Source organism: Ceratotherium simum, chromosome 7 (genome assembly GCF_057802395.1).
Source record: "Ceratotherium simum simum isolate JZ-2026a chromosome 7, ASM5780239v1, whole genome shotgun sequence".
NCBI lineage: Eukaryota > Metazoa > Chordata > Mammalia > Perissodactyla > Rhinocerotidae > Ceratotherium > Ceratotherium simum.
Genome location: NC_141906.1, coordinates 5925646 through 5949474, shown reverse-complemented (window position 1 = coordinate 5949474; position 23829 = coordinate 5925646). Strand labels below are relative to the sequence as shown.

General features: G+C 36.9%; 1 pseudogene; it reads left to right on the top strand.

The window, feature by feature from the left end:
- The first annotated feature begins 2030 nt into the window (after positions 1 to 2030).
- Positions 2031 to 3493, top strand: LOC101404667 (NEDD8-activating enzyme E1 regulatory subunit pseudogene; annotated as a pseudogene).
- The last annotated feature ends 20336 nt before the right edge of the window (positions 3494 to 23829 follow it).

The following is a 23829-nucleotide window of genomic DNA, read 5'->3' as shown; positions in this document are numbered from 1 at the left end:
TTATTAAGCGTCTCTCTTATGACAGGTTCTATAACAGAAAGTGAGAATAGAAAAGAAATAAGACCTAGGCCTTAACTTCAAGAAAGACTCATAGCCCAGTACACAAGAGAGGTAGATAATACCAATCATTTGTAAGAGTTATATTATAAGATTATCTATAGAATATAGAAGATTGGCACAGAAAAGGGAGTGATTAATGCTGCTGGTAGTAGAGGAAGAAACATGTTGGAAAAGGTTTCACACACACACACAAAAATAGCAAATTGGAACTTAAACAAGGGATAAGTTGGAATTGGCCAAAATATAATAATAATAGGTAACGGAATCAGTTATTGTCTACATTCATGGCATAGTACTAAGTGCTTTCCATGCATTAATTACCTCATTTGCACCTCACAAAAACTCTTAAGGTAGATGATATTATTATTATTATTATTATTATTATTATTATTATACCTCCATTTTCATTTTCAAGACAGGGAACTGAAGAACAAAGTGTTTAAAAACATTGTCCAAGGTCATAAAGGCAGGAAAGGAGGAAATAGGACTTGAATATAAGCATCCAGCTTCCAAATCCTTATGCCAACCACCACATTCTACTGTGGCTCCCATAGAAGGGCATTTCAGCAGAAGTCACATGTGCAAAGGCTAGAGTGCGAAACATGTCATATCTTCAGAAAACTGTATGTTTTTCAGTATGACTAGTGCAAAAGCTCTATTTGGGAAGTGGCAGAGTATGGATTTGATAGAACAAATAGAGACCAGATCAAAGATGAACACACACACCATGAATTTGGAGAATGCAAGGGACAAATGTAAAAAGGAAGCAAGAACACCAGACAGGAGATCATCACAACACTCAAGGTGAGAGGAGCGTGACAGTCTGAAATAAAGCCCATTAATGAGGATAAAGAAACAAGACATGGTTAGTAAAGCTTGGAGGAAGAAGGGGCAGGATTTCGAGATTCAGGTTTACGTAGTAAATAGACAAAATGTCTCCATTTTATAACCTGGGAAACTCAGTAAATAGTAATGACACAAAACAGTTCACCAAGAAAAGAACTGCTTTCCCAGGAATCAGAGTCCTCGAGTCTTCTGTCCTTGAGGAATTCATTTGCGTCTTTCAGAGATGGACAGACCTAATGTACATTTATGAAAGCGTCATTTAGTCATCAGAGGTTTTTCCGAGACAGACAGGCCTCCTTTGGCAACCATACATCATTTGATTCCTTTTTGCAGGAAAGAATCTCCCTTCATTCTGAACCCATGTAAAGCTACAGGAATAATCTAACTCCAAGGGTTTGTTCTTCAGACAGGAAAAATCCAGTAGGTGGTTTTGAAATCATATGGCAACTACTTTGTGAGACAACCAAATTGTTTCACAAACGTTATCTCATCAATAGTCACATCATCTCATTGAAGTAAGTCAAAGAACAATTTATCCCTATTTTTAAAGGTAAAGAGAGGTTAAGTGACTCAACTGGAGAGTTGGAAATGCACACTCCGTCTGTAGCATCAGCTCTGTGTAAGAGTAACTGGCAAATGACCACATGACAGCGTACAGGTTTATACTCTTCACAGAATCTCTACTGGAACCTTCTTTCCTAGTGCAGAATAGGCTCAGATTGATATCAGAATTGAAGAGGTTTTTTTTTTTTCAAGATAAGTAGTTTATTCTTACTCTTTTGCAACCTTCCTCTCTCACCTGTGGGGTTCAGGAAATAAGAATATCAAGGTAACATTCAATATCAATGAAAGAACCACAAGACATGGAAAGAAATGTTCATGGCGAAATTCCATTTTTATATTAAACTTCATCCTGTACTACATTAAAATATAATAATATTAAAAACACATTGCAGTGTATCAAATAAACGCATTGTACACCTTAAACTTACATAATGTTATATGTCAATTATATCTCAGTAAAGCTGGAAAATAAAAAGAAAGGTTTCTGATAAAAGAAAATTATTTCAAGAGGCGATGGTGGCACTTCACAGGGTCCTGGCTTTTTCTGGGGGCAGCTGAGGTTGTGGAGTAATCACAGGCAAGAGGCTTTAGAGTCTGCTCGTGTTTGCCTAATAAATGCAACAACCACAGGAACTAAAACTCTTAAAAACTTGGTATGACCAGGTATTGATTCATTTATAATTACTGATGGAAATCAGATCACCAGAGAAGATGTTGAAAACATTGTTTTTTCCTACAAAGAAGCAGTATCAGCAAGAACCAAGCTCAAATTGTCATGGAATTCTTACAGGAATTAAATAACAATGTGTCTGGAAGTTTGTGGAAGAAAGTTCAGAAAACTTTCTAAACAATGACCTTTCTTTTTCCTGTAGATTTACCACTGTGGTTGCACCTGGTTCCCTGAAAGTACACTGCTATATTTAGCTGATGTCCTCTGGAATTCCCAAATCTCTCTTTTAATCTATAGGACATGTATGGCTAGTTGACTATAAGAGGATCATTATAAAAGAACATCCGGTACTAGAATTTCACCAATATAATGCATTAGAAGATCTACAACTGGATAAACCATTTTCTGAACTGAGAGAACATTTTCAGTCTTATAATTTCGATTGTATGGGAAAAGAAAAGACCATAGCGATACTCTATAAATTGCGATGATAGCTAAATATTTAGCACAGTGGAATAACAAAAAAATGGATGAACACCTAAAATGTGTAAAGGAAAAAAAGTCTTCAGAGATTTGATTAGACAAGGGATTCTAATGAATTAAATTAGGGCTCCAGTAGATGAAGAGAATTTTGAAAAAGCTATTAAAAATATAAACACAGCAATAAATACAAGTCAGGTCCCAGTCAATATTGAAGATATAGTTAATGATAATTGCTGCATAAATATCAGCAAACAGACTCCGTTCTTTTGGTGTTTAGCTTATGAGTTAAAGGACTTTGTGGACAAGGAGGCAGAACTCCCTACATGACTATAGATTTGGGTGCGTATGTAAAACTGTAAAACGTTTACTATGTTAAAGTGAAGAAAGATGCTTTTGCTGTGAATAATCATGTGGAAAAAATGCTGCAGTCCATAGGCTAACAACAGAGGCCATTTCAGAGGAGTTAACATCACTCTGCAGTAATTCTTCATTTCTTCAAGTTGTAGGATGTCGATCCTTAACTAAAGAATGTGGTTTGGACATAATTAATAAGGATGAAATCATTTCCAATATGGACATTCCAGATAACGGGATAGTACTGGACTTAATGTTACGGGCTGTTGATAGATTTCATAAACAACATGGTAGACATCCAACGGTATCTAACTATCAAGTTGAAGAAAACATATGCAAGTCCTGTCTCACTGGCTTCCTTTAGGAACACACAGGTTATCTGCAATGGGGAAAGATGGCTATGTCCACAAATTTTGCTGATATGACGCTGCTGAGCCGTACCTGACGGTGGCATTCTTTCCAGGAGCTGCTGCTCGAGAGGATATCACAGTTACCACCAAACACTGTAATTTTTAATAACACGTTTCTATCGGCATGTCACAGACTTCAGCAACTGCCTGGTTACAAAATAAGCACCCTATGTAGTGTCTTAATAATTGAAACTGTAATTATCTTCAGATTGTGCTCTAGTCTACAAAATTCTCCTCAGCAAGAGCTGTTAAATTGTTGTTTCCTTAATAAACATTTTTCTCATTTGTAAAAAGAAAAAATGTATTGCAAGTGATTCTGTCATCTAATGACACAGAGAGGACTGGTACTGTCCTACACTCTTGACTGTGTCTGGGTGAACAACTAGGATGGAAATGTGAAGCCTATTTTCTCAAAGAGGGAATTCGATGACGGTGGGGAAAAGGAGAAATGATCACTTCTCTTTCTCGAATCACTCTGTCTTTGCTTAACTTTTGGATCTCATCTTCACTAGATTTTCATCCTACATTCTGTTTCTTCTCAGTGTCCTTGGCAGGTTCCTCCTCACATCCTTGACATCCAAAACTTGGAGTGCCCTGGGGCTTCATTCTTGGACATTTTTCTCTCTTCTACCTACATGCACAGCTTAGGTGATGTAATCCAATTGCTTTACTTTGAGTACCACCTCTCAGGGAATAAACCCAGGTGTACACTGTAAGCCCATTCCTCCTTCCTGCATTCTAGGCACACTATGTAACTGCCTACATGTAGTAGTTTGGTACTGTGTCACCCTGGCTAATCTGGGATAATATTTCCTTCAATTCTCTTCCCTGTATATTTCCAAGTGAGGGCTGGCCACAGGAAAAAATGAGATTTGGAAGCAAAGCAACGGCCATTAAGCACTGAATGTTGATGCCGTGTGTCAAGTGCTGCTGCAGCTCACACACATGCTCACCGATTTGCTGGCTCACCTTGTTGATGAGAAAGGTCACCATATCCAGTCCTTTCTGGCTGCTGTTGCACTTTCTCTTTTCAGCTTCTCTCCTTTGGGGCCAAGAACATGGTGTATCTCTGCAGCAAAGCAATCCAGTGTCCTCTGCAAGCCAATCCTCATCACTGAGGTTAGAGAGAGTGAGAGAGAGACACATGCTCTGGTTTGTTCTCACAGGTTCCATTTTGTCATTGTAGGTTGTTCCATATTGTTTTAGGGTTTGTTTTGTACTGCTAACTCTCTTTCACTGTCTGTTTCCTCCCCAACTGCCAACCCTGCTGTAGAACAGTGATTTTAGGACCACCACCAGATGCAAAGGGTACAGCTTTCCAAAAAATTCTGCATCAGTTCCAACAATTTTGGAAGTCAAACCTCTGTGATAAACCTCTTCTTCCATATCATTCTTACTGGTTCTGATGCCCTAACTGAATCCTAATTGATGTGCTACTGGACACTCAATACCTAATTGACCTCTCAAATGCAGTATATCCACAACTGAAATCCTAATATTCCTTCTACTACAAACTTGCTCTTCCCACAGTCCTCTCCAACATATTTATAACAACTTTATCCTGCTTGCCATTAAAGCGAAAAATCTTGGAGTAACTTCTGATACCTCTCTTTCACTCACACTCATATTCTGTATTTCAGGAAATACTTCAGTTCTGCTTTTAGAATATATCCAGTATCCAATCTCTCTCCATCCTCTACACGGTACCCCATTCTATCCCAAGTAAATCATGTCTCACTGGGATAATTATATCAGCCTCCTAATTTGTCTTCCAGCATCTATTCCTGCCCCTAAATCTATTCCCAACTCACTAGACAGAGTGAGTCTGTTGGGAATAAGATAAAGTTACTTCTTTGTTCAAACCTTCTTAGGCTTCCCATTTCACTTACAGGAAAAGCCTAAGCCCTTACTCAAGAGGCCCTCCCTCAGCTAGTGCCACGGTTGTTTTTCTCATCTTACTCATACATTGCCCTCTGGCTCACCTCTTCTGGCCACACTGACTTTTCACCACACCAGGCATTCGCCTGCTTTTCCCTCTGCCCGGACTGCTTTTCTGGACCTTCCAGATTTTGTTTCTTCTTGAAACCTTCCAGAACAACTACTTGAAAATTACAGCCCCTACACCCTCACAACATATCTTCTTTCCCTGCTATATATTTTTGTTCTTAGCACTTAATACTGATTAAAATACTATACATATATTTTACTTTTTATTGTATTAATTTTACTTGTCATCTACTAGATTGTAAATTTGATGAAGGTAAAGATATTGTTTGTTTGTTCCTTCCAATAGTGTAACTCATGTCCACGGTACCATGTTTGCCAAATAGTAGGCTCTAAGTAAATATTGTTGGATGAATGAAGGATTATTAATGTTAGAATTAATACAGTGGCCTAAATTCAAGCCTGTTAAGCCCTGAAAAAATGGCTGCTACCATGGCGTAGCTCTATGAAAAGACCTCTGTCATATTGTCCGCCATGTTGAACCACATGTAATTTCTGAGATTTAATTCTTTTTTATTTACACAAATAGAATTTCATGTGGTTCAACCTATGTGTAAAACTAGATCCTAAAAAATTCATGGCAATCTGGGTAAATCTCCTATGACTAATACTGGTAGTTGTTTTGTTTGTTTTTTCTCAATGCTGATTGCTTTTCACTTCTGATAGTTTACAAATATTGTTCCTAAATTCTAAAGTCTACATACTAAGTGGATATCACTAACTTAAATGATAAATGGGTTTCCAAATACTCAGAACCCAACCACCTGTTATTCAGCCGCACTTCCGTAATTGTCCGCAGGTTAAATGCTGGTGTTGATATCTTAGTGGTACAAAGCTTAACTCTGGCATCAATGTGCTTTTTCAGCATCACGAAAAGTGATCATTAAGTGTCTATGTTTTTTCTATTGTAGAAATATAAAAAGAAAAACATCAATATCATCCACTGAAGATTTTGAAATATCGAGTGCAGTTCTCATTTTCCCTTTATAATTCACTTTTAAGTACTTGTCCATTGAGCAGATCATATTATTTAATACTGAACAAAACTCTACAGTTTGTCCCTTTTATAGAGGTAAAAAAGAAAAGGAGTTAGCTCCTTTACCCTTCAGTGGACAACGATTACCAGGGAGATTGATACTCATTAAAAATATCTTTAAAATAATAGACTGTCTTCTCCATTATTTATTTTCAATCTACTTCAACAATCAGATATAGCTATTATATCCAGTCTATTTCTATGGGGGTGGAAAAAACCTTCAAGTAAGATAAAAATAAGAAAAAATGGAACATCCACTCATAGGCATCAATGAGGTATGAGAGAAGAGAAAAGTGTCCTTGTAATTTGGGGAGGCAGTTCTAGATGGGATGTTGACTTGACAATGGAAAAGAGATGATTAATGTGTGAGGAGCCAAAAAAAAAAAGAAGCAACATATTGATCTCCTGTGATGTGGTCAGTCAAGTGTTAGTTTCTTCCCCCTAGCAAACCTGTAAGGCAAGTTTTTCTACCCCTATTGTTCACCTGAATAAACTAAAGGCAATAAACTTATCCAAGCTAGCATGTGTATTATATATATAATATACATATTTTATATATTTATACCTTTTCATAGAGATGATTTGAGATAATTTTAAGATATTGCAGCTAACGAGCAATGGAAGTTAATTTAGAGCACATGTCTGATATCACTTTCTTTGCTCTGTTACATAAATTATGTCGTAATTCTTTAGGCAGATGAAAGTGTTTAATGACCAGACAAATATTCATTATAGACGCTTCTTTTCTCTATTCAAAAGAGTTTACATTTACTAGTTTGTAAATGTAGTCAAGGAACTAACGCCAATATTATCTATCTTCCAAGATTAAATGAAATTCATATAAGTCATTAAAAAGGAGTTTGTATTTCTAAGTTAAGTCATCACAATTCTAGGATGACACCATTACCTCTAATGAAACTCTTGGCTTCATAAAGAAACATGTCTCCTCAGCGTTAGAGTTCCTTCAACGGTAATTTCTGTAGCTCACAAACTTCAGAACTCTTTGTTTCATCAATTTTTGGCGGAAATTTCTGATCTGACATGGCTTGGCTACCCTAAACGACATTGCAAAGTCAAATCTGAAAGAAAATCACCTTCGATAAAGTTTTAGCTACAATAATCTACAGCTGTCAGGCATTTCATTAAAATGTCTTCTCTTTACACAATTAAATTCATATATTTGCTTTCTATATCTATTAAAAATTAAAACAAAGCCTTATATTCCTTCCTTAGCTTTAGAGGAGAGAGAGTCTCATGTTAAAATACTGCTGTTGATAGAGGTCTTCCTGAGAATATCAAGTAGAAAGTTACCTGTATAATTGTAGGGACTTACTACATGCTATAACTTTGAACATTAATATAGTATGCATATTTTTTATATGTTAAAATTACGTTATGTATTGGTTATATCATAGCGATAAAAATAAAGTGTACTACTCTAACGTGTCTATGTTCTAATAGAAAAATATTTTCCTTACATTTAGCATTGACACTGATTTTTGTTACATGACGCTGCTATTTGACAAGACAGCAGCTTAGGAAGGTAGATTTTAAAATTCCCATTTGCATGATAGTAAAAATCAACCTATAAGGTAAACTCAGGCAAATTTCAAGCTAATGCATGAGTCATGTAAATGAATTCCTAAAATGCTTATTTTATAGTTATTCTGAATAAAAGAAACCAAAGATTTTATGATTTGAATTGTATATTTTAAAACCTATCATCTGCTAGGAGAACATAGTGTCAGAATTTAGGTTCTGCACTTAGGTTAGTGTCCTGGTTCTGACAATTTATAGACTGGCTATTCCTGACAAAGGAACTTAAAATTTCTTAGCCTCATTTTATTAGATAGGGGAGAATGGATCTGCCAGTGATGGTTATTGTCGTTACTGGAATTTACCAAATTTCAGAATAAAACAGATTGCACATATAGTAAAAAGCATTTTGATAATTCATAGTGGACATAGTTGTGAGCTTTTCAGGGATATAAAATATATTTTTCCTCTCTATACACAAATGTAATGAGTATAGGGCTCAAGGACATGGCAAAAGTACTCGTATGGACCTCCTCTCTCCCTTGCAAGGGAAACTTGATTTATTTGAAATTGAATGATATCATATATCTGAATGTGCTTTGCAAATGGCAAAGGGCTAAAAAATATGTATTACATGTTTTTACGCTTACTATCACGATAACATCAGTTATAGACTTCTTTCAACAATTGGATAACGCAGCATCCCAGCTTCCAGCAAAACCTTCCCCAAAGCATTTCTGGTGTGACTTAAGTTCCCTTTGATGTGTGTACTTTTACTTCTCTTCTGACCTCAGCTCCATCTTGCAGGGTTGCCACTACGCCCACTGGGCTCTACAGTCTCTGGCCAGTGATGACGGTGAAAGGAGCCATAACTAGCATGTGTTCTGGATTAAGTGTCCCGGAAGAAGTCTTCAGCCATTATCTAAGAGAAGTTGCCAGCCTTCTCAGCCCTTGGTGATTTTCAGTTTCCCTGGTAGGATTAAACTTTAATTGCCTTCACTGCTAGCTTGAAAACATACCCTTTCTTGGCTGCCATCCTTTCCTTTTCCCACTTCTTCACCCCTTTATCGGTATTTCCTCCACTCTCAAATACACTACTTGCACTCAAAGCTGTCTTAGGGTATATTTCCAGGGGAACCCAAACTATTTGGCTAAATGATCTCCATGACCGTATATAGCTCTGCCTTAAAGTGACCTAAATACTTCAAGACAGTATGTCTGATGACCTGACAAATAAATCATCCAGCAAATGTTTTCTGAATAAATTAATTTCTCTTGATAGCTATGTCAACAGATGTTTGAAAAAGAAAAATAAGAAAGTCAGTGGGTGCCTTCTATAAAATTGTTATTTTTGAGGGAAACATAATAGAAATTTAGACTTTAACTGAGTGTCCTGGTCGTTTATCCACTGCCTTCCGAGTCTGCCAATACTTGTGCTGCCTCTTTGTCTCCCCCATTGCACTTACCTCCAGTAATTCAATCTCTCGACACCATTCTCTATTCTTTTGTTTATTTTGGTTTGGAAAATACCTACAAAATACTCAGTCATTAAGTCCTTGAAATTCACCTTTAATGTTGGGAATAAAAGACTCTTTTTAAATTTACCAACACTGCTGGTTTCGAGAGCCTGCTCTATGCACGGTAGTGGACATTTTATATATTTTTTCACTTCATATTAACAAAAAAAATCTTGAGGTAATTAGTATTATATTCATTTTTCAGAAAGGTGACAGGCTCAGACAATTTAATAATTTTTTCCCAAAGCACCCAGCTATTGAGTGACAGAGTCAGGTTTCAAACCTAAGTACGTATAATCCAGAGTCTTTTCATTATATTACACTCCTTTTCCTTAAAAATAAATAAATACACTTATGCGTACATACACAAAGTTAAGAACAATTTGTTAACACTTCATAGTAGGTGTCCTTGTAAATTCTGACGAGTATATCCCCAATGAAGGGATCTCCCAGTTTTCCCAGTCACAGATCTATTTTTCACTAGTTGTTACATTGGGACACTTAATTTCTCTAGGTCTCAAAAAATAAAACAAAATGGAGGGTAAAAGATAGTGCCTACTTAATGGTATTCGTCTAAAGATCCAATGAAATAGAAAATCTAAAGTGCTTGACAGGATTCCTGGAGCATAACACATCACCCAAAACTAGAAACCATTATTGTTAATGATCTGAATAAAAGATTGTTTAACAATGTATCAAGAAGGCTTTGAAAAGACAGAGAGTGTGAGCTATAAAGGTAGGCAGTTCTATTTCTAGAATAGGGAAATAACATTCCTCTATTATCCATGCTTAATAAAATTCAAACTCTTTGGAGATATTTCTAGAAATTCTTTCATCAATATCTTTGATGTGATGGGTAGTATGGTGATTCAGCAGGAGCAGCATTCCCTTGGGATACATGAGCCCTCAGAGAATTTTATATTATAAATCAAAGTCCTTTTCACAAATTTAAATGTTTGGGCCAAGAAAATTAAAAATAGAAACAATCCGGATTTCTTGATGTAGCATCAAACAAAAAAATATTTAGATCTACTCTGCACTTTTGCTACAAATCGTTTTCATTCTGGTGGCAAACGCTGATACAATTCACAATGGTCTCTCAATAATGCTTTAGACACTAACACTGTAACCACAAAATAAGTGCAAATAAAGCAAAAAAAAAAAAAATCCATTTAAAGAATTGTCCTTCCAGGCGAGAGTTTGGGGAGTCATTTTAAGAAAAGCAAAATTGACTTCAGAGAGAAAATGGTTTCAAGAAGACGCTGCATTTTTCATTTCTCTTATGCTTTGGAAACATCCAACTGGGCCTTAGTAAAATTGGCCTGCATTGCTTATCTGTCTAAAACTGCAGAGAGAAGTCGTGTCAGATGCTACTCATTCTCCCAGCATGAACAGTGAATTGGAGATGACTGAGAATACGACATGGAAAGCAAATGACACATTCGTCTTCCTAGAGTCACTGCTGAGCTGAATGTGAATGTAACATGGCCAGTTGACCAAGCGTGCACTTCATCTCTGACTATTCAGCACCCCTGCCTGAATTGTTGTCCTGCATCTCATCCACCCAGCAGATATTGATGGTAACATAATGTTACAGACCTAGTTGGTTTTGTTAACTCAACTGAATTTGAAGTTAGTATGTGGCAAAATCACAGTATAATATGGTGTGACACAAGGTGGAGAATGATAGCTCTGTTTGTTGTGTAAGACAGGAGGGTGCCTCAAAGCTCCTTCGCGAGATTTCCAAACAATTTCTTTCCGGGAAGCCTGCAGCAGGGGGAGAGCTTTCAGTCTTATCACCTTCAGGGCTTCAGGTATGTGTGTGGAGAGGGTTAGGGGAGAAGAGTTGAACTATTCTTTCATTCTCAAATTCCAACTCTGACAAATTCTCTTCTTCCCTCTAATAAAAAGAAGATAGGATGGGACGGGGGAGAAAAAAGTATGACAAGGAAGACAGAAGAAAGAGGAAGATACAGAGTGCTCTCAAGTGGAATCAAGGGCACCAGAAATCTGCACACCTCCCCTCATCACTACCATGATTTCTAGCACTGTTTTTTATTACCTAAATTAAGATTGATTATACAAATGGACAATGGCCAGACCACATATATATTTAGAACTCTGACCCATAATCGTCTAGCAATCAGCCCAGAAAGCCAACCTTTGCAATAGTCCAGCCAAAACGGACAAAACTTGGTCAATAACTGCCAGCTCCCCTAATTTTCGCCCCTGCTTCCTCCTGCTTCCAACTTAGCGCCAAGCCAGATACGCTCCCCTAAACAATCACACAGACGCCCCGCATCTGCTTAGTCAGCCTTCCGCTTCACCACGCAAACAACCTCCAACCAGTGCACACCTGCAGCCTTCCCTCTTTCTCCTCTTTCGCCTTCCAACTCCCCTCCCTGCCTTTGAGTCTCTGCCAAGTGATGGAGGCTGACTCCCTTGTTAAGCAAACTCTGCGTAAATAGCCTTTGCTTCTTCTCATTTGGGTAGTATCCATTTATTTCCACAACAATTCTATTGAAAAGTCCCCCTGACTGTAGCAATCAATTAACAAGATTTTACCAGTACCTAAGCTAGATTGTAAGAGAACATTAAATTCATTAATTCTTTCTGAAACAAACAAAAAGAAAGCTTAATGAAGTTTTCCTTTGGGCTACTAAGTCCCACTGCCAGACACTATGCTAATCATTTTATTTAATATTCATGACATCTGTAGAAGATAAATATTATTTACTCCACTTTATAGGTGAAGAAACCGAGGCTTGGAATGCTAAGTTACTTTACTATAACTGGTTAAAAAAAAAAAAAAATAAGCTGGGATTTGGCAGAGCTAATATTTGAATGCACTTTGAACTGATGCTAGAGCCAAGATCTAAAATACCCCCAGAGGGTGATACAGTGCAGTGACTGAGAGATGGACTCTGGAATCAGATGGCCTGGACTAAATTTACTAGCTGTAGACACTTGCACAAGTTGCTTCTCGTCTTTGTTCCTAAGTTTTCTCATCTGTAAAATGAGGATAAAATAATTTCTACCATAAAGGAATGTTGTGATAATTGAGTTACTGCTTATAAAGCACTTAGAATGGTGCCTGAAGGTAGAAAGTACTCAATTTGTGGTAGTGATTATGAAGAGGGAGAAGGAATCTGAGGAGGAGGAGGTGGAGAGGAAGAAGAAATATGTTTTATTTTCATCCTCATCTCATGGGTAAAACTTCCATTTCTTGGTGCTAGTTACTTCCCAGATCAAGAATTAATTGCTTTACAAAGATCTTAGAAGGGTCACATCAATGGTGAAAAGGCTAGCCTCAGCCACTGTAAGCCTAACTTAATTTTCTTTCATATACTGGTCATAATGCTTCCACCACCCTTGGCCACTAACTTCAGTGCAGTCTCCATGGGAAATGTATCCTCAGGTCCACTACAAAATGTGGCTTCTTCTACAGCTCACTCCCACTCCCCAGCTCTAGGGAATGTCTTCACTTCTCCTAGGAGAGTGGGGGTGCGGTTAGAGGATTACTCAGCATAGGCACAATCGTTCTTCACATCCTTGAACAACTTGTTAAAGGGGTAGAGGGAAAGTTGTGCTTTTTATCCTAATCCTCTAATTTGACTCTCCCTTATGTATTCTGCTTGGATTGACCACAGGGCAGATGACAATTTCGAGGCATCTACTCCAGCACACCTTTCTGGCTCCTATTCTTTGCAAGTCTCTTAACTTAAAATAGGAAGCTTTGAGCTTCAAAGAAAGAAGCTAGCAACATACTTCTATTTTTCAAAATGTGTTATGTTTTGAAGCCCCTCTGTGTTTCAGAGAACATCAGTGTCAAGAAAAAATGACCTAAAGGATACTCTCTGTATTGCTATGGCTTATCATATTTGGAAAATTTGTCCTTTTTATCTCCCTTACTTTGTGTCTGTCTTAATACCATTTCAGAGACCGCCCTTGAGATTTCCCTTCATAAATCACAAAAACTTTAAAATATCTTTAAAGAAACAAAGGGGAAAATGTATAATTCAGTAGCATGTTTTAAATTTTAATCCAAAACCCTCCTTTACATCTTGCCAGCAGATGTTTGAAGAGGCCTTGGTCAATAAGTAGAGCTCATGATCGATGTCAGTTGTTTTGCAGATTTTCTGTGATAAATCCTGAGAATGGTTGCTACTTTGGCAATCTGAAGTTAAAGCACTGGTGAACGACTGTTTTTCTCCCATGTGATAAAAACTGTCTATAAACGGACAGGGAGTATCCCCACTGCATATAAAGAGATTAACTGGAAAAAAAAACGATTTGGAGGACTGAATTTTGCCTATGCTGCTTGTTTGCTTTGTGACCTTGAAGAAAATATTTAAACTTCCCCATTTTAATAAGTAATAATTAACTTGAAAGATTATTTTTATGATTATATGATATAATGTACATATCACATTCATACAGTGTGTGCCAAACATAAATTATCTAAGAAAAGGTTATCACCATTCTCCTCTTTACCACCATCACCATCAACTTTGGTTCCTAGAACGTCCAACTGCCTTGGATTGACAAATTTCATTAAAATACTGAGACAAACCTTGTTCTAGCTAGACTGAAGAATCAGGCATTTCTGATAAACAGAAGAGCACTTTTGTTAATCTGTATTACAGGAATCTATTTGGAGAAAATGAATTAATATTTATTAAGGCTCATCCGTCAGGAAGCTCCATGATGTAGTTTGGGAAACTTTAGCTCTTCCAGTAGCTCAGTGTCAGTCCTCACCTCTCATAGTAAATATACAATCTAGGGTGTAGCAACAGTTTTAAGAAAAAATACATACCCCACTTTCCAATCAGATTTGCTCTCTACACATCCCACACAATTAGAAATTTGCAGTCCATAATACCAGATATTAAACATTTATCCACATTATTTAGTTTAATCCTAACAAAACTTCTATAAGTAGACAATATTTTATATTACAGAAGAGAAAATGACATTCAAAGATAATACCTAATTTGCCAAGAGCTATCAAGCTAAAAGGGGTTAGAGAATGTCCACAGACAAATCAACCAACATAAGCCATATGTCATTTAGTTGTGGCTATATTTATGGATAACTATAATGTAATGACATTAGTTTTCAGTGAGGTAATCAGAAAGCCTAAATAAAAATGAGTACCAGATCACGGGCTGCAATAAAAGTCCTCTCAAGCCAAGATGAAAACTCAAGATCCTCCCTGAACGTTTTATTAAAAAATTTAGTATTTGCTGGGCACTGCTAATTGTTTTAAGCCTAAGAATTAATTTACTTCTCACAACTGCCCTGAGAATTATATTGTTGCTATCCCTTTATTCATGAGGAAATTGAGGCCGAGAAAAGAACTTGCCCAAGGGAACACAGCGAGAGAGTGACAGAGCTTGGTTTGAACATAGCTGATCTAATCCATCCTGAAGCTGTACCTACCAGGCTACATAACCTCCAAACATGCCCCTGAGTCACAGAATAATGGTTTGCCCTAGAGGATAAAACATGAATATGTAGATAGTTTCAGCTGCTTTGTGAGTGGCACTTCATCTGTCTATGTATCTTCACAATCCATTTATTTGAGCTTTCCTAGATTGGTAACCAACAAAAACTAGCATCATCTAAAACATGACAAATAAGGAACAGTGCTTCCTTGCAGGAAGTATTATAGAGATCTGAACTTCAGCAGAATTTGAACATAAGCGAATCCAAGCTATCACATCTCACCAGTGCCCCTAGGTAGACATTCCAGTCAGGGCTGGTTTGGATTGTAGGGATCTCTGTATCCCCCTTGCAACAGATTTGGCATTATTTTTTTCTGTCGTTTATTCTTTCATAGCACATACAAACAGACACTCAAAAATACACACTTGCATACAATGTTTGTTATTCCAAAACCAAATTACAAAAGTAGTTTGTTACCTTTTAAACAATCATTTATAAACAATTGATTGTTTAAATCAATTTAAAAATCAAATTACAAATGATCAGTGATTGTGTCATAAAGAATAAATCTGGTTTTTGTCCTGGGTTCCTGACACTTCAAAAACCTTTGGAATTTCCTGAATAAAGGTATTTTTTGTCATTCAGAATGAGCCCCTTTGACTACACCTGAGTTTATACTAATTCAGTGATTGACGTGGGCCCTTAGTTTCAGGAGAGTGGCAGGCCACACCAGAATGACCAAGTAATTGGCTAGAGGGCTTGAACTTTCATCCTCACACTCTCCCCACCTCTACCCACCTCAAGAGTTTCTTGAATGGTGAACACATTAATGTGTGAGGAGGGTGACACACCCTGGCATGGGAACTCAGAATCTGGAACCCTCTCAGATCTTGCCCTATGAGTCTTCCATTTGGCTGTTTCCGAGTCATATCCTTTATAGTAAAACTGGAATTGTAAGTGTCAATGCAAATAATCTATAATCAATCTATAAATCAAAATTGAGGTGAGTTTATTATGAGCCAAGTTTGAGGACTATAGCCCAGGGCCTTCCTTCTCCAAGGAAGAAAGGGCACCAAAGAAGTGGGGTGTACAGAGTGGTTATATACCGCCTTAGAACAAAGAGCATACATCACATATGACAGGAATATCTCTTGTGCTACTGTCACAAGATGCTTAGCTGGCACAGAAGGTCAGCGGTCACAAGGTGAGCACAACAGGTCACTAATTAATCCTTAGTTCCCAGGAAGAGATGCTTATTCTTAAAGAAATGCCAATTCGGGGGGGAAGCTACATCCCTATCTTTACGGGCATCATTCTTGGCTTTGGGACATAGTAAATGTTTAAACCAGATGTACAATGCGTGCTCAACAGGCTATGTGAGGCCCTTTTAGAAAAACAAGGTCAGGCCGAATTAGTTCTAAACCAAATGGCTTCCTCATATGCTCTAATATGTCCTATTGCTTTTCATCTATTTATCATAAGTATAGTGTTTCTCCAAGTTCTGTAAGTCATTCTAGCACATTATTGCCACTGATGGGATCATGGGAACCCCCAAATTTATAGCTGGTTAGTCAGAAATGCACGCGGCCCTGAGACTTGTAGCTGGTATCTGACGTGAGGGCAGTCTTGTGGATGATTTGACCCTTTAAACCTGTTGAGCAGGAAACCAACCCCAGGTAGTTAGTGTCAGAATTGAATTGAATTGCAGGACACCAGTTGGTGTCAGAGAATTGTTATCAGAGCACTGGTTAATAATAAAATAATAATATGATACTTAATGACCTCCCCACCAAATAAAAAATTGAGTGTCAGAGAACATAATCAAAGGGGAATATTTGAATCAGGTTACTCAAAAAGACAAATCAATATGACTTTGGAAGAATGCAACTTGCTTCACATGTATCCTTTGTCTAAGGTTTTGTGACACGAACACTCTTTTACCCTTAAGAAATGTGAATCTACTTTGTCATCAACCTCATTCACCAGACTTGACTCCAAATGAAGTGTGATTGTTTCCAAAAACAAACGTACTTTAAATACAAAATTGTGCCGTATTTGAGAAAATTCAAAATAATTTGCTTGAGGAAAAGCTGGAGTTTGTGTAGGGAAATGACTCTCCTAAGCATCTCTAACCAGCAGAAAATTGAACATAGGTCATGAACCACTCACAAACGAGAAAAAGGCCACAGCCACTGCATGTCACTGCACAGTCACTGGGGTTGTGCTGACATGAACAGAACATACAGAGAGGTTGTGTCTATTGGGGGAGGTCATGAAGGTGAGGGGCTGACAATGAGTTCATTTAATCTCAGTCTAGTCTAGTTCACTGTGTTTTTTCATGTCTCCCTAATCTCAAAGTCCAAAATCTAAATTATACAAGCTACTGTACAAGCAGAGGAGGGCAATGGCAGCCCGCTCAGATACTGACGGAGCAGCACCCTGCAGTCCTAGACAGTACTCAGGATTCAGAGTCAGAAGATGTGGTTTCAAGTCACCTGTTAGTAATGGGATTTGTACAAAGTCATTTAAATTTTCTAAGCTTCAAATTTCTAATTGATAAAATGGAGGTAATAAAATATACTTCACATGGTTTTAGGAGAATTAAATGTAATAAGCTCATGAAAGTGCTCTGTGAGATACAAAGCCCTCTGCACAATTTTGACATTTGTTATTTTTATTTTCCTCTTATTCATATAACTTACATGCCTTATTATGCTGTATAGACCAGATACAGTCAGAGAATATTGAATAACCTCTCCAGGAATAAAAATAAACTTATACTACTATGGAACTTGTACCAATTTTCTTTCTTTCTTTTTTTTTTCTTTGCTGAGGAAGATTTGCCCTGAGCTAATATCTGTTGCCAATCTTCCTTTTTTTGTATGTGATCTGCCACCACAGCATGGCCACTGAAGAGTGGTATAGGTCCGCACCCAGGAACCAACTCAGGCCACCGAAGCAGAGTGTGCCAAACTTAACCACTAGACCACCAGGGCTGGACCCCAATTTTCAAGAAAAGAAAGTCAGAATATAACAAAAAGCACAAATAAATAAAAATGACAAAAATATTCCCACTATATCTGAAGATCTGAGATCACTTTTAGGTGAAAAGAGATAACATTATATTAACAGTAAATATAGTAAGAAAAAAAGGTGAAAAATTAATAGTAAAAATATTAATAGTGAAAAACAGCAAAATCACCTTATTCATAATTGTATCATTTTTATCATTAAAGTGTGCATACTACCTATATGTCACCATATTTCTACTATATTAGTGGTCTAAAATCAAAATTTATAAGGTATCATTTATAAAGAAAGAACACTAGAGAGTAAATTAGGCTAGGAATTCAAATAACTAACCTTCAACACTACTTTTGGGCTTAGCATTGAAAATATTTAATTTTCCTCTGCCCGTTGTTCAACTAAAATATGAGATGATCATCCAGGGTCAAATGATCCTAAAACTATTAAGCCTTTAAAATTCTGTGATATTTGGAATTTGCTTCTAGACTATAGATAATCACAAGGTTAGTATAATTGTCACATTTATTCTCTCATTCTATTAACAATATAACATCCCATGTTACGTTTGTCAACATGTGTATTTACATCCATACTTTATTTGATCCTTGAAACAAAGCCAGTGAGAAAAATGGGACAGAGATTATTATTCTCATCTTATAGATGAGAAATTTAAGCAAAAACTAACACCAACACAGATTAAACACTTTATTTGTGCAAATCACAGCACTCTATATTGACGCCATACCAGTTTATAGAGCTATATATCCTTCTTCATTCCAAAATGACATCAAAATGTCTGTGAATGTTTAGTTAAAGTGAGTAGAACAAAATGTCTAAGAGTCCAAGGTTGGGGTTTTAATTTTCACTAAATCTGGTAATTTCTTTTGATTTCTCTGCTGTGGACCCCAATCCCAGCCATTCTGAATAAACAAATTATTGGGCACCATCAGGAACATGTGAATATCTGAAGATGAATAAGTGTACCCTCATCATTCATTTTTAGAAACAGAACTCTAAAAGCACACCTTGGCCGATTAGAAGATTTATCTGCACACATTTGGAAGGAAAGCATCTAGTCCTGTCACTTTGACTTCTGCTGCGTCTGAGTTGAATGCACTTTCTTCTCAAGCTCTTGGTAGGACAGCTAAGGGGAATCCTAACACTAACAGGGCTAGGCTCTTGGGTTGGACTCTTAACCTTCTGCCTAGGATCCGATGGACAACTTGACATTTCAAAAGCATCCTTTTCAGCTCAGTTGACTTGAAATGAGAAATCCATGGCTAGGGTTAATGAAAATAGATTCCCCTTTTCTCTCAAACTCAGCATTAGAACGAATCTGTTTCTCTCCTTTCTAACAATAAATGATTAATGATCATCTGAGCACAAAAGAGAAAGAAGAAATGTTAACAAATGTAACTCACTATGACAATGTTTGAAACAGTTAAAGCATTTCAAGGCAGCTAGAAAAAGCATGTTAGAACAGCTGCTGCTATTTTTTTTCTTTTTGTCAAATTAGAGTCAAGATATCCATAAAACTCTTCTCACCACAGCCAACCCATGAGCAGAGGGCATTCACAGGCATTTTCAGGAAGTCAACATCAGCAGCTCATGTTTCCACGTGAGGGCGGCGCCCAATAGCACTCTTATAGCCCCACAAGGTTACACAAAATTGTTTCCCAGAAAATTATAAAGGAAATCAATACAAAATAAAGCAAGATGATATAAAGCAGAAAGGCTCTAAAATTTAAAAGCCAAACTACGAACAGAGAGAGCCAACTCTCTACAGTTAATACGTTAACAACAACATGAATAGCACAAAACAATCCGACCTAGCCCACTGGGCCACCATGGGACTTAGATCAACGTGGGGAACAAAATCTCTTCAGAATAAAGCAAAATGAAACAACTTGCCCACAACTGGTATGTTGCAGAGTAAGATCCAAACTTAGGTTCTCTGACTGCAGAATCAAAATGGTTACTGCCACAGCAGCTTGCTTTTCACCCAGGAGTACTGACCAGGGAACAGGAGGATGAAATTTAAAGCACGGGAATTAGTGGAAGGACCACAGAGACAGACATTCTCAGGAATGCGAAGGAATCAGAGTCAAAACATGATTATCAATAAAAAATAATCTATACAATCAGCTATAGATAACATACAAGGTGTATATGTCATATATATAATGTATACATATAAAATGTGTATATATGTGTGCATACATATAGCTATAATCAAAATAGAAACTAATTTCAAAGGAAGTTTGATTTTTACAACACAAAAGCAACTTCAGTTTCCAGAATAGAGTGGAATGAGACAGGACAGAGCTGTAATATAGGAGTAATCAGAGGGCCTTATCAGACTTTGCAAGTATTTTGACTTTTACTCTGAATGATATGGGAAGCCACTGTGGGGTTTTGAAGGGAGGAGTGACATATGTAATTTATATAGCAATAGAATTCCTCTGATTCCTATGTTAAGGGAGATAGGGTGGATTCAGGGAGACCAATTAGGATGTTCCTATAATAATCCAGAGAAAAGAGAATGGTGGCTGGACCAGCATTGTAGTATTGAAAATAAAACAGATAGGACTGGTTGATGGACCCACTGGAGGGTGTGAGAAAAAGAGAAGCATCGAAGATGATTCCAAGTTTTGGTTTGTTGTTTTGTTTAGTTTTGTCTGCGTAACTTCCACACATGAGGAATCTTGTGGGAGGAATAGTTTGGAGGATTGTCACTGATTTTGGTGGTTCATGTGTAATTGTGGGAAGCGGTCTTGAGCACGGAAGATGAATGAATAAATGCAGCATATTGTTCCACTGAAGTGGTTTCCCAGTCACGGAATCTCTCTGTGAGCTGGGCTTTGTACACACAGCATGTAGAGGCAGTGATAATGGTAATTATGCCAATGCTCCAGGTATGCCACAGTCAAGTGTGCTGTGCTGAGGAACTAATCTTATGAGCAGTAAAGGGCAATTATCACACGCAAAGCCCTGCTTTCTCTGTCTCATAACAACATTTAAAAACCCAACATCCTGTAAAAAGATAAAAAAGATGAATGGTAGGGAGGTAAGGGTCAGTAAAACTTTGACACCATGAACAAGTAAATTAGAACCATTAACTAGGAAGCCCACTCTAGCAACATGACCCTAGAGCCTCTTGCTGATTCTAACAGATATAAATGGAAAACCATCTGATGACAAAATGTAACTTTGTTTTCAATTCCAAATTAGGTAAAAACAAGAAATAATAATGATTGTGTTTTAATAATTAATGATTGTTAAATAAAAATAACATTGAAGACAGCTGACATGAATGAATGTTGACCTTGTCTTGGGTCTTTTCTAAGTACTTTCCACATGTCTACTCTTCCTGTCCTCATAGTAAACCCGTGAGGAGGAGATCATGATTATCTCTGTTATACACACAAAAGCACTGATGCAAAAATTCCCCATAAACTGAGGAATTGAATTTACAGGAATCAATAAGTGTTCAGCCCAGTCTCCTCGAACTGCAGCAGTTGAGTCCATCATCATGAGAACTGATCCGCAAAATGATGAGCTTGAGACCTTGGAAAAATCCTAAATTTTCAAGGAGTTTACTGTTAAAGAAATTAATCATACGGGGCTTTGGAAGGATTACAACTTACAGCTGTTAAAAGAATAAAAGTATTTTATTTGCACAGGATGTGGAGGGAAGGAAGTAGGCTCAACTTTAGTTACTTGCGTTAACAAGGACATTTGATTGACCCAAATACTCATTTCAAAAACTCTGATTAACTAGGGACGAATTGAGTAAGAATCATGTCAATCCAGTCATATTTTAGTGATGGATATGGTTTCTGGATAATTTAAAATCTCTCAAAGACTATGAAAACCTTTTCATTCTCTTTAATAATATTGTGTTTAGTTTTCTCAAATTCAGTTTATCACAAAAAGTAACTACAAAAAATGTCGTTGAATATAAAGATCATTTTTCTAATCATTAAGTACATAAAGAAAACATGAACAATTGGTTTTAAAATGTTGGTGGTAGTAGAAATTTTCAGAGGATGCTCACCCCCTCAACAAAAAATGAATATAGAAAAAATTAGCAAGCTAAAGAGAAGAGTCAGATGATACAAAACAGACACAAATCAACTACGGTAGAATTCCAATCATATTTTTTAAATATATAAGATATGCCAACATATTCTAAGTACTTATTTGTAAGGTGAGAAAAGGGAACATCATTTTCTGCAATTTTCTTTCAGTGTTTTGTTCCTACATGAACACGTTTTGCCATTGTTATTTGGAAAATAAGTTACCCCTTAAAGTTTTTTAATAAACATTTTAAAACAATATGTATTAGTGAAATACATAATACATATGCCTCTTGCCTTAGGTTTCCACAAGTGAGCCATATATTACAATCTCTTGACAACTCTGAGAAGTTTGTGAGAGCTTAGTCTGAAAATGAAATCATTTGCCAGAGGTCAGTGGATGACAACTGCCCCCACCAATCAAACATAAGTTGAATGCAAAGATGTGCTCAGTGCCACAGCTCACAACTTTACCTCGAGAATAAAAAGTTAAAGTCTAAACTCAAGTAACTACATCTGGAGAATGCTTAAAAGAAACCTTAAGTATAGTTTCTGCAGGTAATAGCTAGAGTCAATTTGAAATAAAGCATTTTCAGGGAGACATTGAGCTCTCAGGAGAAGAGCTTAACCTCTGTCAGCCTGGGGCTTCCCATCTGTAGGAGGAACAGGCTGGACTAGACGTCGTCTGAGGTCTCCCCATGTCTGACCATTTGGACACTATAGCTGAATTAGAATCCTTGCCACAATTTTATTATCAAACATAATGATTTACTTGTTTTAAATAAGTTACTTTGCCTTTATTATAGTCAAATTATAGTAATACATTGTGAGTGGAAAAGGTCACCAAGGTCTTATTAAGCTCAGGAAAATTCCTAACGAAATGTCAGACTCTTCTACAGATCTATCATTCACTCTCAAGTAAATAACTGTCTTTCTAGATCACAAACTCTTTAAATTATTTAGTTATACATTTCCAAGCAAGGTCCACACTTTATTTAATAATTCACATATTGACAATTAAGTCAAATGATTACTCATTATAATATACCTTTATCTACCAACTTGTATACATGTTAAATCTAAATTCCTCCCTTCCTTCCTTCCTTCCTTTTTCTCTCTCTCCTCCTCTCCTTCCTTTATTCCTTCTCCAACTTAAAACGTATATATTATACTATACTATTATATATACATATATTTCCATATTATAGATTTCCTATATGTTTTATATATAAATACATATATATTTAATGTATTTGTATATAAATTTATATACAAATATATATGAGAACTCATTATAGTGAATAAGACAGTCATATTTATGGAAACTAGAAAGCAGTTTTATGAGCTTTTCTAGGGATCCAATTTTTCCTCTCTTTTAACACCACCTAGAGTATTTCCAGGTTGCACAGTTGAAGACGGCCGGCATCACCAGGTTACATGCCACCCATTGGCAAGAGGAGACAGGAAGCAGATGACTAGTAGCTTTCTGTTAAAGGCATGACTCAGAAGGTCTACCAATTGTATCTGCTAAATTCCAGCTGCCCAAACTTAACACATGGTAATGCCCAATTGCAAGGAAGGATGGGAGGCTAATAATTATAGTCTCTAAGTTATACAAGTCCAGTGAAAACTTAGATATTCTGCTACTGAAAGGAAGACTAGGAGAATGGACACTGGTATATATTTAGCTGTCTTTGTCACGTCATCTTAAAGTCAAGTGTCCCAAATTCAGGAGAAGGAAGAGACGGCAGGATATGTGTAAGCACCCCTTACAGAATTCTAAGTAGCACTGCTT